The following is a 14,667-nucleotide window of genomic DNA, read 5'->3' on the forward strand; positions in this document are numbered from 1 at the left end:
CAGGCGGCGCTACTGAAATGCAGCAGTGCCGACCTGGCTGCCCTTCCCCTCCCTCAGGGCGGCGTCAGGCTGCCCTAAAAAACAACCCTTTAAAGGGTTGTTTTTGAGGGAACAGCGTCTTCCCGGCGGCGCGGTGCGAACAGCAATTTTTAGGCTTCTCTCCAGAGAACCTCTTGAGGTGCCTCACAAAATGAAAACAGGATCACAAGTTCCTTTTTTCCCCCAACACCTTTCTCTTATGGGTAGAAAAAGCAGCAGAGAGGCCATATCCCCACCAGAAAGTTTGAGGTATCTGGCCTGTGGCCCCTGGTGGTTATGTTATTGTCTTTCCCTAGGACTAGGATGCCTCTGTGGATCAGGGAAAATTTTCAAGTTGCCTTACTTATGTATGTCTGGACATCTGGATAAACAGACTGGCTTGCCCATATTATGTCTACAGCATACTGGGTTTGTTGTTTCCTCCCGTCTCTAGTCAGCTGTATGATTTTCCTGTCAGAGCATTGCAATTAGTCTGTGTCATGTAAACAAATCAAAGGAGGGGGAAAATGTATTTTTTGCAATTGCTGTAATAGTTCTGCTCAGGAGCAAACGGCTGAAACGATGTGGATCAGAATGAATACTGACAACTTAATATGAGAACCTTTAAGCGAAGAAAGTTTTTTTGAGTTTGGGTTTTTTTTAATGGTGCAAAAATAATAAGAAAATTAATAGACACCCAACATAAGACACCTTTTTTTCCACTTCCGTGCCTCTGATTTCGATCTTTCAGCTCAACAATTCTTTATGCTGTCTTCTGGAATTAACTGAAATTAGTCTGTTACAATTCCTCATTAGGGAAATGTGTGGTGCTATTTTGAACGCTCACATGCCCTTCATTCTGTTTCCAAACTCTTCTTGCAATTATGGTACAGGGTTGGGTTCATATGACTTTAATCTTTATGTAAATACTCATTTTAATTGCTCATTTTAATGTCCTTCATTCAGTCCCCCCCCCTTTTCAACAGAATTTCAAAATGGCTTACAATATTTCCCCCTACTCAGTTTTATCCTTCAACAACTCTTTGAGGCTGAAAGTGTGCGACAGCCCAAAGGTTGGAATCTGGATCTCCAAGATCCTAGTCAGTCACCCTGATTCATATACTTCCAATCAACTCTGTTGTGGTTGGTTGTAATAGATATATTTCTGTACTCATCAGGACAACATGGACCAATGCAACCTGACCATACTTTAATCCCACCCCAAAGAATTTGGAGAAATGTCAAAGTACACTTTTTAGAGACTGTTGATTGTGTTTTTTGGACCAGACACCTTGTGAGATACATGAAGCTGAGAGAGCTTTGAGAGAACTGTGCCATGCCCAAAGTTAACCAGCAGGCTGCATGTGGAGGAGTGGGGAATCAAACCCAGTTCTCCAGATTACACTCCACCATTCAGGTAGAGGAGTGAGGAATCAAACCTAGTTCATTTAAAGCCATTGTAATTGAAAGTCCTGCATGATATGGGACAGTATGCCCAAAGGACCATCTTCTCCCACACATTTCTGCCCAGCAATGAATTAAGGGAAAGATCCTCTTGGCTTGCACATCTATCGAAGAAACTCATTTGGTGGGCACATGAGAGACGGTCTTTACAGTGGTAGTATCAGGATGTTGGAACACTGGACCCTTGGACACTGTCAATCTTCAAGAGGCGGTTGAAGACTGTTTATGGTGGCTTTTTACTGGTTTGTTTTTGTATTATTTACTGACAGACCTAGTTAGACATTTTATGCATTTCTATAATTGCTGTATCTAGATTTTGTTTTGTTTTTATAATCACTTTATTTATACTGTAAGCCATCTTGAATCCCACAAAGAAGAAAGGTGGCTAATAAGTGCTTTAAGTAAACACATGTAATAAGTACTGCATTTATGATTCATGTCGCTGTATTTTAGGTTAGGGCTATAAGACAGATCTGTGGGGAGATCAAAGCGATCTTGATAAATTAATGAAATTAAACAGTTGCAAATATTAAACTTACAGAATGTTATTTTCTCAAGACTCTTGTTAAATGGTTTTCTGGAGAAATAGAACATCTATGATGGGCAATTCCAAAGGATTCAAAACTTTGCATGAACGGTGATTCGGCAGTGGAAAACCGAAATATGATCTTCAACATGCTATCTTACAGCTTGTGCTGAATGCTTTAAGCTGAGCTTGCGTTGAGGAGAATAAGTCACAGTTCTGTAGTACTTGCGGTTCTTGGCAATATGAGCATTGCTGTTCGCATTGATTTTCTCCCGTTGGCTTGAAACTTGTGGATTAAGCTGCAAAAAGGAGGCTTATAAGCACCTTGCCACCATTTTGCTGCTGCTTCAGCTTGCTTACCAATCTTTCCCACATCTTCATTTTCTCATCAGCTCACACTGAACCTGTCAGTGTGTCTTGTTTTAACAGGATAATTGCCCATGGATCATGTTATATTGAAAAGGGGTTAAAGGGGAAAAGATGAATAGACACTTATATTAAGTGTGATGGCTATAATTTGAAAACATGAGTTTTCTCATGTGAAAAAAAGGGGAAATGGATGAACGGATAATTACATTAAATAAGCTTATCATAATTTGATTAGGAGCTTTATCTTGTGAGAAAAAAATAGACATGTTTAACAGTAATCGAATAGTATTGGTAACTGATTCTCAATTTTTGTATAGTTTTCTCTCTCCTTGTATGTATGTGGAGATATTTTGTTTCCTCTCTTAGTATTTATAACTGTAGTAATGATAGGGTCTGTTTCTCTTTTTATCCTCTTTCTATTATATTCATCTTTATCAGTGAAACATTTAAAAAAGGATAATTGCTGACGATTGCCAAAATGCTTTATCACCATGGAGGCAAAAAAAGAGTTCCCAGCCAACTGTCAGTCCATAAATACCAACTAGCCCCCTCCCCTGGCAACTAGCCATTCACGGATGCTAATGCTTGGAAGGGGAGGAAATTGCATCTGCCTGTCTATGGAGAGGGGGACAGTTTATTTATAGAACTGATCAGCACTCTTTCTTCATTGCCTGACCCTGAAAGAAGCTCCATCATTGACACAGCCAAGGTTTATCTTTTTTCTCATCCCAATGGGTGACACAGTTTGAGGCCCAACAGCCCGGACAAGCCTGGTCTTGTCATGATTCAGAAACTAAGTAAACAGAGTTTGTAGTTGGATGAGAGACCACCAAGGAAGACTGGGCTGCTATGCAGAGAAAGGCAATAACAAACCACCACTGTTTGTCTCTTGCCTTGACAACCTCATGAAATACAACTACTTGGGGTCACCATTAGTCGGTTTAAACTCAACAGCACATTTTACCTTAAGGGGTGGTTCAGATCAGCAGTCTCCATTTAAAAAACAACAACAACAACCGTTGTTTTATCAGGCCCAATGTTATAATTTGAATACTTAATATTTATCGTGTGATAAATAAAGGGCAGGGCAATCCACCTGGGGGGGGGGGGGAGTTTTGTGACAGCCAGGGACATTGTGGCTGTATCACCTCCAAAGGGATTTCAGGTAGCATGAGAAGGAAAGAAATCAGCAGCAATCCCTGCCCTGCAAACCCCCTATGCAGGCCAATGGGCTGCACCACACTTTTAGTTGGAGAAAGTCTACACTAACCAAAGGGGGCATTCCCAGGTGAGAAGGTGAACTACAGTTCTGGGGATGCCCTCACTAGTGCCAGTACCCTGCTGCCAGTGCTGGTGCCCCTCCCAATGCTGTATTTGCCCCTTGAGCCAATGTGTGGGGCACTCACACCAGTGCACCCTCACACAACTTTTACTTATCCCCCCCACCCTTAGGGATTGCATTTAGTTTATTCAGGGAGAGAACTTCATTGCCCTTTTTGCAGTTTCTTTATTCCTAGACCTATAGCTTTCATCCAAACAGAGATGTAAACACCGAATGTAGCATTTCTACACAACATGATTAAAGATAAGAAGTGACTCGATCTAAGCGATTCTCTCTCTGGCTCGTTGGGCATATAAAGCAAATGTTCCAGCCAAGTATATTACCGAAGATGAATCTCTGCTTAACAACCGGAACAATTTCTCTTTTTCAGAATGCATATTTAGATGTTGAACTGTTTCTTTTCTGAAAGCCTTACTCAGCAGATGTTTTCACCCATAATGAACTAACCCTCTCCTTCAGGTTCACAAAGATACCTCCTAGCTTGAAAAAAAAACACCATTATCCCAACACTAAAGTACTTTGTGTATGATTCAAACGTGAGAGATTGCTTCCCATAGTTAGAAATTTAAAACTATAACCAACATGGGAAGTGGGAGAGAAACTTTTGTTGGTTTAAAAATGGGGCCGTATTTCTGATACATTATATGGCAGTGGTGGCGAACCTATGGCACTCCAGATGTTCATGGACTACAATTCCCATCAGCCCCAATTGGCCATGCTGGCAGGGGCTCATGGGAATTGTAGTCCATGAACATCTGGAGTGCCATAGGTTCACCACCACCATTATATGGTATGTGAATGAAAATGTCCTTTGGTTTCTTAATAAGGCTTCCAATCTCCACGTAGTGGCTGGAGATCTCCTGGGATTACAACTGATCTCCCGGTTGTTGGAAGAGAAAGACTTTATGCTGTTACACTGTTTCCTGCCTCATCCTACAGAGGGGGTTTTACTAGAGACCCAGTGGCTAGATAGGGACCTAGGAATTGACACCTTTACTTTATCATGCTGATTCTATCCCTTTGATGTTAGACTGATACTCTCAGGGACTTCCTTCCTTCCGGCTTCTTCCTCTCCATCTTTCTCCTACCATGTTTAGAGGAAGGATGGACGCTCCGTGCATCCATCCCCATCCAGCTAGATTAGGATAGCATAGTGAACCTATCTACCTACCTTTCTATCCAGAATGGAGTTCACTAATAAATACTCTTTTCATTAGATTAGAAACTACAACTGACTCCGACTTTCTTTTGTGTAAGATTGCCGCACCTAGGGATCAATCACACACACGCACACGAGGTAAGGCTTCTGCTGTATTCTATGCACTCTGCTAACTAAGAAAGGAATAATCTCCAACTACCAGGAGCTCTTATTCCCAATACCGGTGATGGAGGTCAGTTCCCCTACAGAAAATGGCTGCTTTGCAAAGGCAGGGTCTGTAGCATTTAAATTGTAATCCCTCACCACACTGAATATATCCCTCCTCCCCAAGCCATACTCTCCTAAGTCTCCACCCTCAACATTTCCAGGTATTTGCCAATCTGTAGGTGGCAACCTCGTTTCTGGATCATCTGCCTCTACTTAAAGATTGGAGAGCATTTTCAACTCACCGGTGTACACAACGAATGTGGTGTATTTACTGTATGTCGACTTCCCCCTCTGATACTTGTGTAAGTGTGTTTAGTCTCATGAGGGTGGCATTCGTACTCTTTGCTTGGCTATTTGTTTGGTAGGAAAGTTGTACTTTGAAGCCTATCAAAATGTTGAGGGATCGCTCTGGAGGAGCAACATTCAATAAGCTGGTCTGATTGTTCTGATCGGCTCTCCTGCAATATAAATTGGTAGAAGGCAATTAGTGGTTAGGAGTAGCCTGCTACCAGTTCTGTTCCAAACAAAAACAGTTCTAGAAGCAGTCTAACAAGATGTCATACATGGCTCTGACATGGTGTGGACGAGATTAAGAATGGTGTGCCCAAGTGTTGAGACATTCAGGGAGGAAAGGAGAGGAAGGTATGAGACTCTCTCTCTCTCTCTATCCCCCCTCACCCACTTTCCACTTTCAGAATCACTTCCCTCTCTTCTCGTTTTCAACACCAGTCCTTTTTCATGCTTTCTCAATTTTCCATCCAAAGTAATTGGACTCCTGGACAGGAAGCCATAATAGATTGCTTGTAATTTACAATAATGTATGGGGCTTTGCTTAGTTTTATAGCTAGGTAGGGTGGAGGTGACTTGGAAATACAGCTTGATTTTCATTGCAACATATAGTCAATTTATGTTAGGCTGCTCACTTTTAGTTACCTGATGTGAATTATCAAGTAAGTCTTTCTCTCTGCATGCATCTTGTTTCCATGTGTTGTTGGAGTGTTTTTTCCTCCTTCTGGGGGGCATAAACCAACATGATCCCAAACTCCAAAGCATGATTCCCACCAGACTGGAGGAGAGAATGAAAGGGCTAAAGAGTCACTTATTGGCAATCCATACTTCAGATACAACTAGATGGCAGAGGGTTCAAACTACCTGCTTTGGTGGTGGGAAGTGCCATCAAGTCATAGTCAATTTATGGTGACCCTGTAGGGTTTCAAGGCAAAAAAACCTTCAGAAGTGATTTGCCATTGCCAGGCTCTGGACTTCCTTGGATGTCTCTCATCCAAATACGTGCAAAGTTCTGTCAAGTCACAATCTATTTATGATTTTCAAAGCAAGAAACTAACAGAGTTGGTTTGCCATTGCTTGTCTCTGAACAGAAACCCTAGTTTTCCTTGGTTGTCTCCCATCCAAATACTAACCAGCACCGACCCTGCTTAGATTCCATGATCTGACAGGATTGGAACAACCTGGGCCATAGATTGGGGTGCCTACTTTGATAATAGTTTAATTCCCTGGGATGCTGAATCAAGTGCTTAAACAAATTCCAACATCACTGTACCAGAATACTACCTCTGATGACATTACCTGCTATTCCACTTCTTCTTCTGCATCTGACGGTTCTTCTTATAAATTATTCAATATTCAGTTTTAGTGGGACACAAGAAGTTTTAGTAGGTTGGATTCTACAACCCACTAATGTTTCTTTCTTCTCTGAAGTGCAGATAATTTTGGAAAAATAAACTCATGTAAGAATTCCACATCAGAACAGGCCAGGGGTTCCTTTAGAGGGGAGAAATTATGGGGTCTTCTGAGCTGACAACTGGGGATATTGAGCTAGATACAGTTGCATGACTATGTAGACTGCTGGATCAAAACATTAGATTCTTTTTATTTGGAAGCACAGCAAGGACATAGGTAAGGGGGGGTGGTTTCTCGGGTTCAAACCCCACATTACATGTCTGAAGCTCCGCCCCCCATTTATGGTTTTAAAAAAATATTTTAAGGTTTTTTTTGTTTTTGGCCTGCAGGGGGTGCAATCTTTACGCTAGCAGAAACCAAAATTTCAGGGATGTTTTGAGAGACTCTCCTGATGACACTACCCAGGTTTGGTGAGGTTTGGTTTAGGGGTCCAAAGTTATGGACCCCTAATGGTGCCACCATCCCCCATTGGTGCCACCATCCCCCATTGGTGCCACCATCCCCCATTGGTGCCACCATCCCCCATTGTTTCCAATGGGAGTTAATAGGACATGGGGCTACACCTTTGAAGGGCCATAACTTTGGATCCCCTGTACCAAACCTCACCAAACCTAGGTGGTATCATAAGGAGAGTCTCTTACTGATACCACCCAGTTTTTGTGAAGTTTAGTTCAGGGGGACATAAGTTATGGGCTCCCAAAAGGGGTGCCCTATCCCCCATTGTTTCCAAGGGGAGCTAATAGAAGATGGGGGCTGCACCTTGGAGAGTCCATAACTTTGGACTCCCTGAACCAAACTTCACCAACCTGGGTGGTATCATTAGGAGAGTCTCCTAAAGATACTCTGAAAGTTTGGTGCTGCTATCTTAACAATTGCACCCCTTCAGCATGTATTTAAAGGGAGAATCTGAGGTCCCCAGTTTAAACATTGAAAGTGATGCTGTTCCAGAGTGGGGGAGAATACATCCCAAAACAGCATTACTTTCAATGTTGTTTTAACTGGGGACCCCAGATTCTCCCTTTAAGGTGGATTTAAAAGGAGAATTTGGACTCTTTAGTTGAAACACCATTGAAAGTGATGCTGTTAGGGGGTGGATTCCAGCATCACTGCGGCCTCCTATGGGGGGGGGGGGGTCGGGGCTGCACAAAACTCAGATTTTGCACTGGGTTCCATTTTCCCTAGCTACACCTCTGCCCAAAGGGGAGGGCAGAAGGGGCTGCTGGCTGCCGGCTGGGAGCCCAGCTGGTGGGGGTGGGGGAGGGCGGGGCAGGGAAGTCTGCCGTCCCCGGCCTTGGAGAGCTGCTTTTATAAGTACTGAGGCTGGGGTGGGGCTTGGGCAGGCAAGGCCATGGTCCCAGAGGAGGGTGGGGGTGTGCCCCCCAACCCCCATAAAAATCTATGCCTACATCCCTGAAGCACAGAATCTCAGAAAATAATGAAGGGTGTCAGGAGTTAACAAGACAATTGAGCTTGGTTTGTAGGATAGTTATCTCAGAAAAGAGGAGACTAGAACAAAGAGATATGCAGCAGATTATATTTAGGGGTCCAGAAGAGCTTAGAGTGTGTCTTAATATGGTACTCAGAAAGGTGCACAAAAGCATTCCTCACTTCAAGGCTTTAAAAAGTGGAAGAAGGAATGTGACAAGCAGTGTTGGCTGCAGGGGATAAGTCATTGCCTCTGGTGATATCAAGTAACTGGCCATAACTGTGTAGGGAAGATGACATTCATCTTCTCAAGAACCTGCAACACCAAAAACCTGTATGGAATTCAGAGCCTATGAGTAGAGTGAAACTATGGCTTTTTCTGCATGGGTCAACAAACACGGGTTAAGGGTAGGGTAAAACGTGGGGTGGGGGGAACTTCACATGGATTCCGCTTCTAATGTGAGTCCACTCCGCGTTCCCCCCCAAATCCGGGTTTTTCAACCATCATGATTTATGCGATTCTTTTAATGCCCTTTGCAGCTGCGAATGTACAGCCAGGCAGGAGGCATGTTACACGGTTGCACTTTCCTCTGTTTACCTCCCAGCTCCTATCTGCAGAGCCATGCAGGCATTTCTGGTGTCAGCAAGGCTCTGCGGTTGCTGCGCATCGGTGGGAGGTATGGGGCTCTGGGGCTGCCCACATGGAGGCATGCAAACAACCCAGGGCTGTACTGGGCTCATGTACCCCGGCTGCACACCACTTTGTTTTGGCTGGGTGGAAAACACCTATGTCTTGGAAAGCTGGGAATTTGCAGGCTAAAGGGGATGCTAATGCTAGCTAGCATGTTGAGGCATCAATGATATTTTTTTTTTAAAAAAAAAAGCTTTGTTGGGGTCTGGTTAGAGCAGGGACAGATGCAGGATCTGGCTGGCTCACTTTCTGAGCTGATGGGCTTGGGGATAGGGTGATTTGGAAAAGACCTGTACCCATGCAATTGAACTTTTTCTGTAAAGAGCCAGGAACAGTAATGCTTCTGGCCTTGGAGCACAGTGACCCAACTGCATTAGATCTCATTTGTGGACATGATGCTCCACTGCTGAAAATCAAATAGATCTGGGGAAAGGTGACCTATTCAACTGTTTTTCCCCTATTTCTAATTGTTCAAAATTATGTTGTAGTCAGTGGTAGGATTCACCAGGTTTACACCCCTTCGGTAGAACTGGTTGTTAAATTGGTGCTTGTAAACAACCAGTTGTTAAATTATTTGAATCCCACCACCGGAACCGGTTGTTAAATTATTTGAATCTCACCACTGGTTGTAGTCCAGTGTGTAACTCCATAAGATAAAGTCTTGATTCTCTCTCCCCACTGCCCCCGCAAATACAAACACAAAACCAAGTGTTATAAGACTTGCTCGGTTATTGCCAGTTTAATATGTACAACAACCCTATGCAAATTTACTCAAAACCCTTCTATGTTCATTCCTAAGTGAGTGAAATTGTAGCCTATGTCTTGGAACAGCTTGTCTTGCAAAAACCTGAGTTAGACACCAGAGAACAACATCACTCCATGGCATTACATCACTTCATCAGAAATCCAGTTTTTTTTTCAAATGATAGAACTGTCTCTTCCATTATCAATCCTCCTACTATTCTGTAATATCACAGCTAGTGATTATTCTATCAGGTTGGTGGCAACCAGATTGAACAGCTAGGCCAGGGTGACATGTAAGATACACCTGAAATTGATCACATTACAGTCTTCTCATGCTAGTGGTCATAAATTGAGTTATTTTTCCTGAGTTCTCCAGTTGCTGAAACAATTTTCTTGACAACCTTTGATTTTTCTTCTTGTTCTTCTCCCCATATCTTTCTATCGATTTCCAGTGAAATTGTCAGCCTAACTAATGAATCTATGGTATCGGAGCCACTAGCCTTTTCTTTCTTATAATGTGAAGTTACTTGTCCCATATGGGAAGCTCACAAAACAGTCTAAGAAAAAGACAAGGAAGTCAAACAAAAATATGAAGAGAAAATGTTATTGTTAATGTGCAGAGAAAGATTCAGGGAAAGGAGAGTTAAAGAACACAATAGGTTGTTCTCAGTTCATGTATCTTTTAAATATGGAAACATATTTCTCATGGAAGCATGTTATGGAAGGAAAATTAATGAGATCTAAAGTTAGACTGCAGATCAATTACAGGGGATACACTAATTTTAGTTAACGTGCTTTTTCTGGACCAGCAGTGGCGTAGGAGGTTAAGAGCTTGTGTATCTAATCTGGAGGAACCGGATTTGATTCTCAGCTCTGCCACCTGAGCTGTGGAGGCTTATCTGGGGAATTCAGATTAGCCTGTACACTCCCACACATGCCAGCTGGGTGACCTTGGGCTAGTCACAGCTTCTCGGAGCTCTCTCAGCCCCACCTACCTCACAGGGTGTTTGTTGTGAGGGGGGAAGGGCAAGGAGATTGTAAACTTCTTTGAGTCTCCTGCCGGAGAGAAAGGGGGGATATAAGGGGGGATATAAATCCAAACTCCTCCCTCCCTCCCTCCTCCTCTTTCTCTCTTCCTTTTCCCTTCCTCTTCCTCCCTCCTCCTCCCTCCTCTCCTTCTCCTTCCTCTCCCTCTCTTCTTCTTCTTCTTCTTCTTCTTCTTCTTCTTCTTCTTCTTCTTCTTCTTCTTCTTCTTCTTCTTCTTCTTCTTTTATGCCTTTTGTGAGCACTTTTGATTGGTTGTACAATTTCTTGTTTCTTGTGGGTGGCTCCATGCGAGTTCTTTTCCCTTTTGCATTTTTTTTGCCCTGACCTGGATGATCCAGGGTAGCCTGATCTTGTCAGATCTCAGAAACCAAGCAGGGTCAGCCCAGGTTAGTGGTTGGATGGGAAACCACTGAGAAATACCACAGTCACTATGCAGAGGAAGGCAAAGGTCCGTTAGGCCGTTTCTGCACAGCAGCAGGAAACGGCTCTCCACCAGCATAATTCATGCCAGTGGAGCTTTGGGACTGAACTCAACCGTGACAATACAGACAACCAAAAGATTGAGCTGAAAATTATAAACTCTATACCAAAATAAGCATATTTATTATATCGTCTACACAATAAAGTTAGTTCAGACCACAAGGCCTGAGTTTCAGGCCACATCTTTACAAATCAGTGGAAATTGATGTACATATCCCAAATGGTGTTGATGATACAGTTATGTCTGTGACCAAAAAAGGACCATACATATTTCGGCTTATTCAGGCTTCCTCAGCGGTCAAACATAGAAGAGACAAATAAGAGTTTGGATTTATGTCCCCCCTTTCTCTCCTGTATGAAACAATTACTGCAATTATCATAAGTAGCCACAACAACCGAGAAACAACAGAGAGTAGAAAGCCAGTGTGGTGGAGTGGTTAAAATGTTGGATTAGGATCTGGAAAACCCAGGTTTCAATCCCCACTCTGCCATGGAAACTTGCTGAGTAGCCTTCGGCAAGTCATACCTCAACCCCGGCAAGCAATAGCCCCTGTAACTGTTCCGTAGCACTGTGAAGAACTTCAAAAACACTGTGCAGTACAGAGCTACCCAGGAGAGCTCCCCCTGCTGGGTGGCCCCTTATCTGCACAGAACCAGTACAGTGTCCCATGCACCCTACCGGGAATGCTGCTGGCAAGTATTTGGATGGGAGACTTCCAACACATACTAGGTGTGTGACGCAGAGGCAAGAAATGGCAAACCACCTCTGAACATCTCTTGTCTTGAAAACACTTTGGGGACACTATAAGTCAGTTTTGACTTGATGGCTAATGACAACAAAACACAAGAGTAAATTGAGGCTGATGAATCTTTGTATTAGTATATGTTCTTATTTGGATTATTTAGGCAAACTGTCACTCATTTGAATAAGATTACTGACATAATTGGTGCCATATGTAAAGCTGCTGCGACAGACAGACAGACAGACAGACAGACAGACAGACAGACAGACAGACAGACAGACAGACAGACAGACAGACAGACAGACAGACAGACAGACAGACAGACAGACAGACAGACAGACAGACAGATAGATAGATAGATAGATAGATAGATAGATAGATAGATAGATAGATAGATAGATAGATAGATAGATAGAAGATGACAGACAGACAGACAGACAGACAGACAGATATCCCCAAATGTAAGTCAGTTATTGAATATGATGGAGTGGTTCTCTGTGTTCACAAAGACATTTCTCCAAGGGTGTCACCATATCAAAGGCAGCCAAGCACAGCAGTGGGGGTTAGAACAGATCCTTTAATATTAAAACCCTTTCCTGAAGGCACTGTTTTCATGTCTAGCAAAGAGATGAGATTGTTAGTTTTACCAGCATAGCTCTCCAGTGACATGAGTGGAACATACCCCGCTTTTCAGTCTTGCAACCAGACATATCAGAGGACATTCCTGCTCCCAACCACAGAAGCAAGCTGTTGGAACGATAGTAAGAGAAAAAAAAATCAAACTGGCACATGGGATCGAATGTGCAAAAGTCATAAAAAGGGCTGCTTCCTCTGGATGCCACTGTGAAGGGGGGATTTATAGGTCCGTTCCACACAGCTCAAAAAAAGATGTCCCTGTGGGTTATTTTTTTAAAAAAAGGTGAGTACCTCTTTTCACCCACCCACCCAAAATAAGATGTCTGGGGGACGTCTTAACAAGGCGGTTTCTGGTGTGTTTTCTGGACAGCAAAGATGTCAGAGGGGAAAATAGGTTTTCCCCACCCCACTGATTTACTCTCTGGTCAGTTTCACCCTCTGCTTGTGCCTGACTTTTGTGTGCAGCTGAAGGGATTCTCCCTGCCACCATTTGCTGAAGAAGAAGAAGAAGAAGAAGAAGAAGAAGAAGAAGAAGAAGAAGAAGAAGAAGAAGAAGAAGAAGAAGAAGAAGAAGAAGAAGAAGAAGAGGAAGAGGAAGAAGAAGAAGAAGAAGAAGAGGAGGAGGAGGAGGAGGAGGAGGAGAGGGAGAAGGAGGAGGAGGAGTTTGGATTTATACCCCCTTCCTCTCCTGTAGGAGACTCAAAGGGGCTTACAATCTCCTTTCCCTTCCCCCCCTAACAAACATCCTGTGAGGTGGGTGGGGCTGAGAGAGCTCCATAGAGCTGTGACTAGCCCAAGGTCACCCAGCTGGCATGCACTGGCATGCACAGGCTAATGTAGTTCTCCGGATAAGCTTCCACAGATCAAGTGGCAGAGCGGGGAATCAAACCCAGTTCCTCCAGATTACAGTACACCTGTGCTTAACCACTGTGCCACTGCTGCTCCCAGGATGTTTGCTCTGCAGGCATCCTGGTTACCCCAGGATATTCGCTCTTCAGGTTCCAATCCTGGCCACCTTTTCAGCCCAGAAAGCACATCGCTGTGCTCAACTCAGCCTGCTGGTTCTGGCAATATATAGTGTCCCTATTTATTTTTTTAAAAAATAAAAGCTATCTCTGTAGCTATGCAGACACAGATATGAGAATCTTAGTTGTTTGGAAAACTTGTCTTTGAAAAGCATTGGGTAGATCTGCCCTCTGCCAACTCAGTTTTTCTGTGCTGTAAGAAACAATGAGACATAGCTGGAGCCAAGAGAGTTCTGCAAAAAACTGTGACTGGGTCAAGGTCACCCAGTTGGGTTCATATGGAAGAGTAGGGAATCAAATCTGGTTCCCCAGATTAGAATCCTCCTGCTCTTAACCTTCTACACCATGCTGGCTCTCTGAAGTAAATAAAGTAAGTGAATAAACATCTGTATCAATTTTTTTCTCTTCCAGATTAAATCAGAGAGTTAGGAGATGCTACAGATGATTTTACTGTGAGGTAATCTTTTGAAAGCATAAATATACCAATTTTGGAAAAAAATAGAGAAGTTCCTAAACATCAAAGCTTATCTTGCTAGCATACCTGCTGGGGGGATAAGCAACATAACAGGTCAGCTATGCTCTTTTATACTTTATAAATTGTCTGTGTAGAACTGCTGATTCTTCAAATATTTGAAAATTGTCTAGGCTGAAGGTATTATGTAAATACAGATGAATTAGAGGGGGGGGGGGAACGCAAAGAATTTGACAATTTGTTATTGTCGCACGATATTCCAAGCAAACTTTTCTTTTCCTAGAACACATTTCCAAAGTGAATGGTACTGCTCCCCCGGGGTAGGGGGTGGAAACGTCAAGGTGGTGAGGTATCTTTGGGTGGTAGAGGGCAGCAAGGAATTTTGGGGCATAGTGGGGGTGGCGCTGGGATTCCTGGGCCAGCTGGTAGAAAAAAGGTCTTGTCCTTTAAAACTGGTGAGTTTTAAAGGAAAAGCAACAACATTTTCCTCACTGTGTAGCCCAGGGTAGGAGGCAGAGCCAAGGCAAAAAGCCCCATCACTGCTGCTTTGCAGTGGCATGATTTTTTTTAAAGGAAAAGCAGCAATCTCCTCACTGTGTAGCCTGGGTGGGAGAGAGG

This window comes from Sphaerodactylus townsendi, linkage group LG04 (assembly GCF_021028975.2).
Source record: "Sphaerodactylus townsendi isolate TG3544 linkage group LG04, MPM_Stown_v2.3, whole genome shotgun sequence".
Taxonomy (NCBI): domain Eukaryota; kingdom Metazoa; phylum Chordata; class Lepidosauria; order Squamata; family Sphaerodactylidae; genus Sphaerodactylus; species Sphaerodactylus townsendi.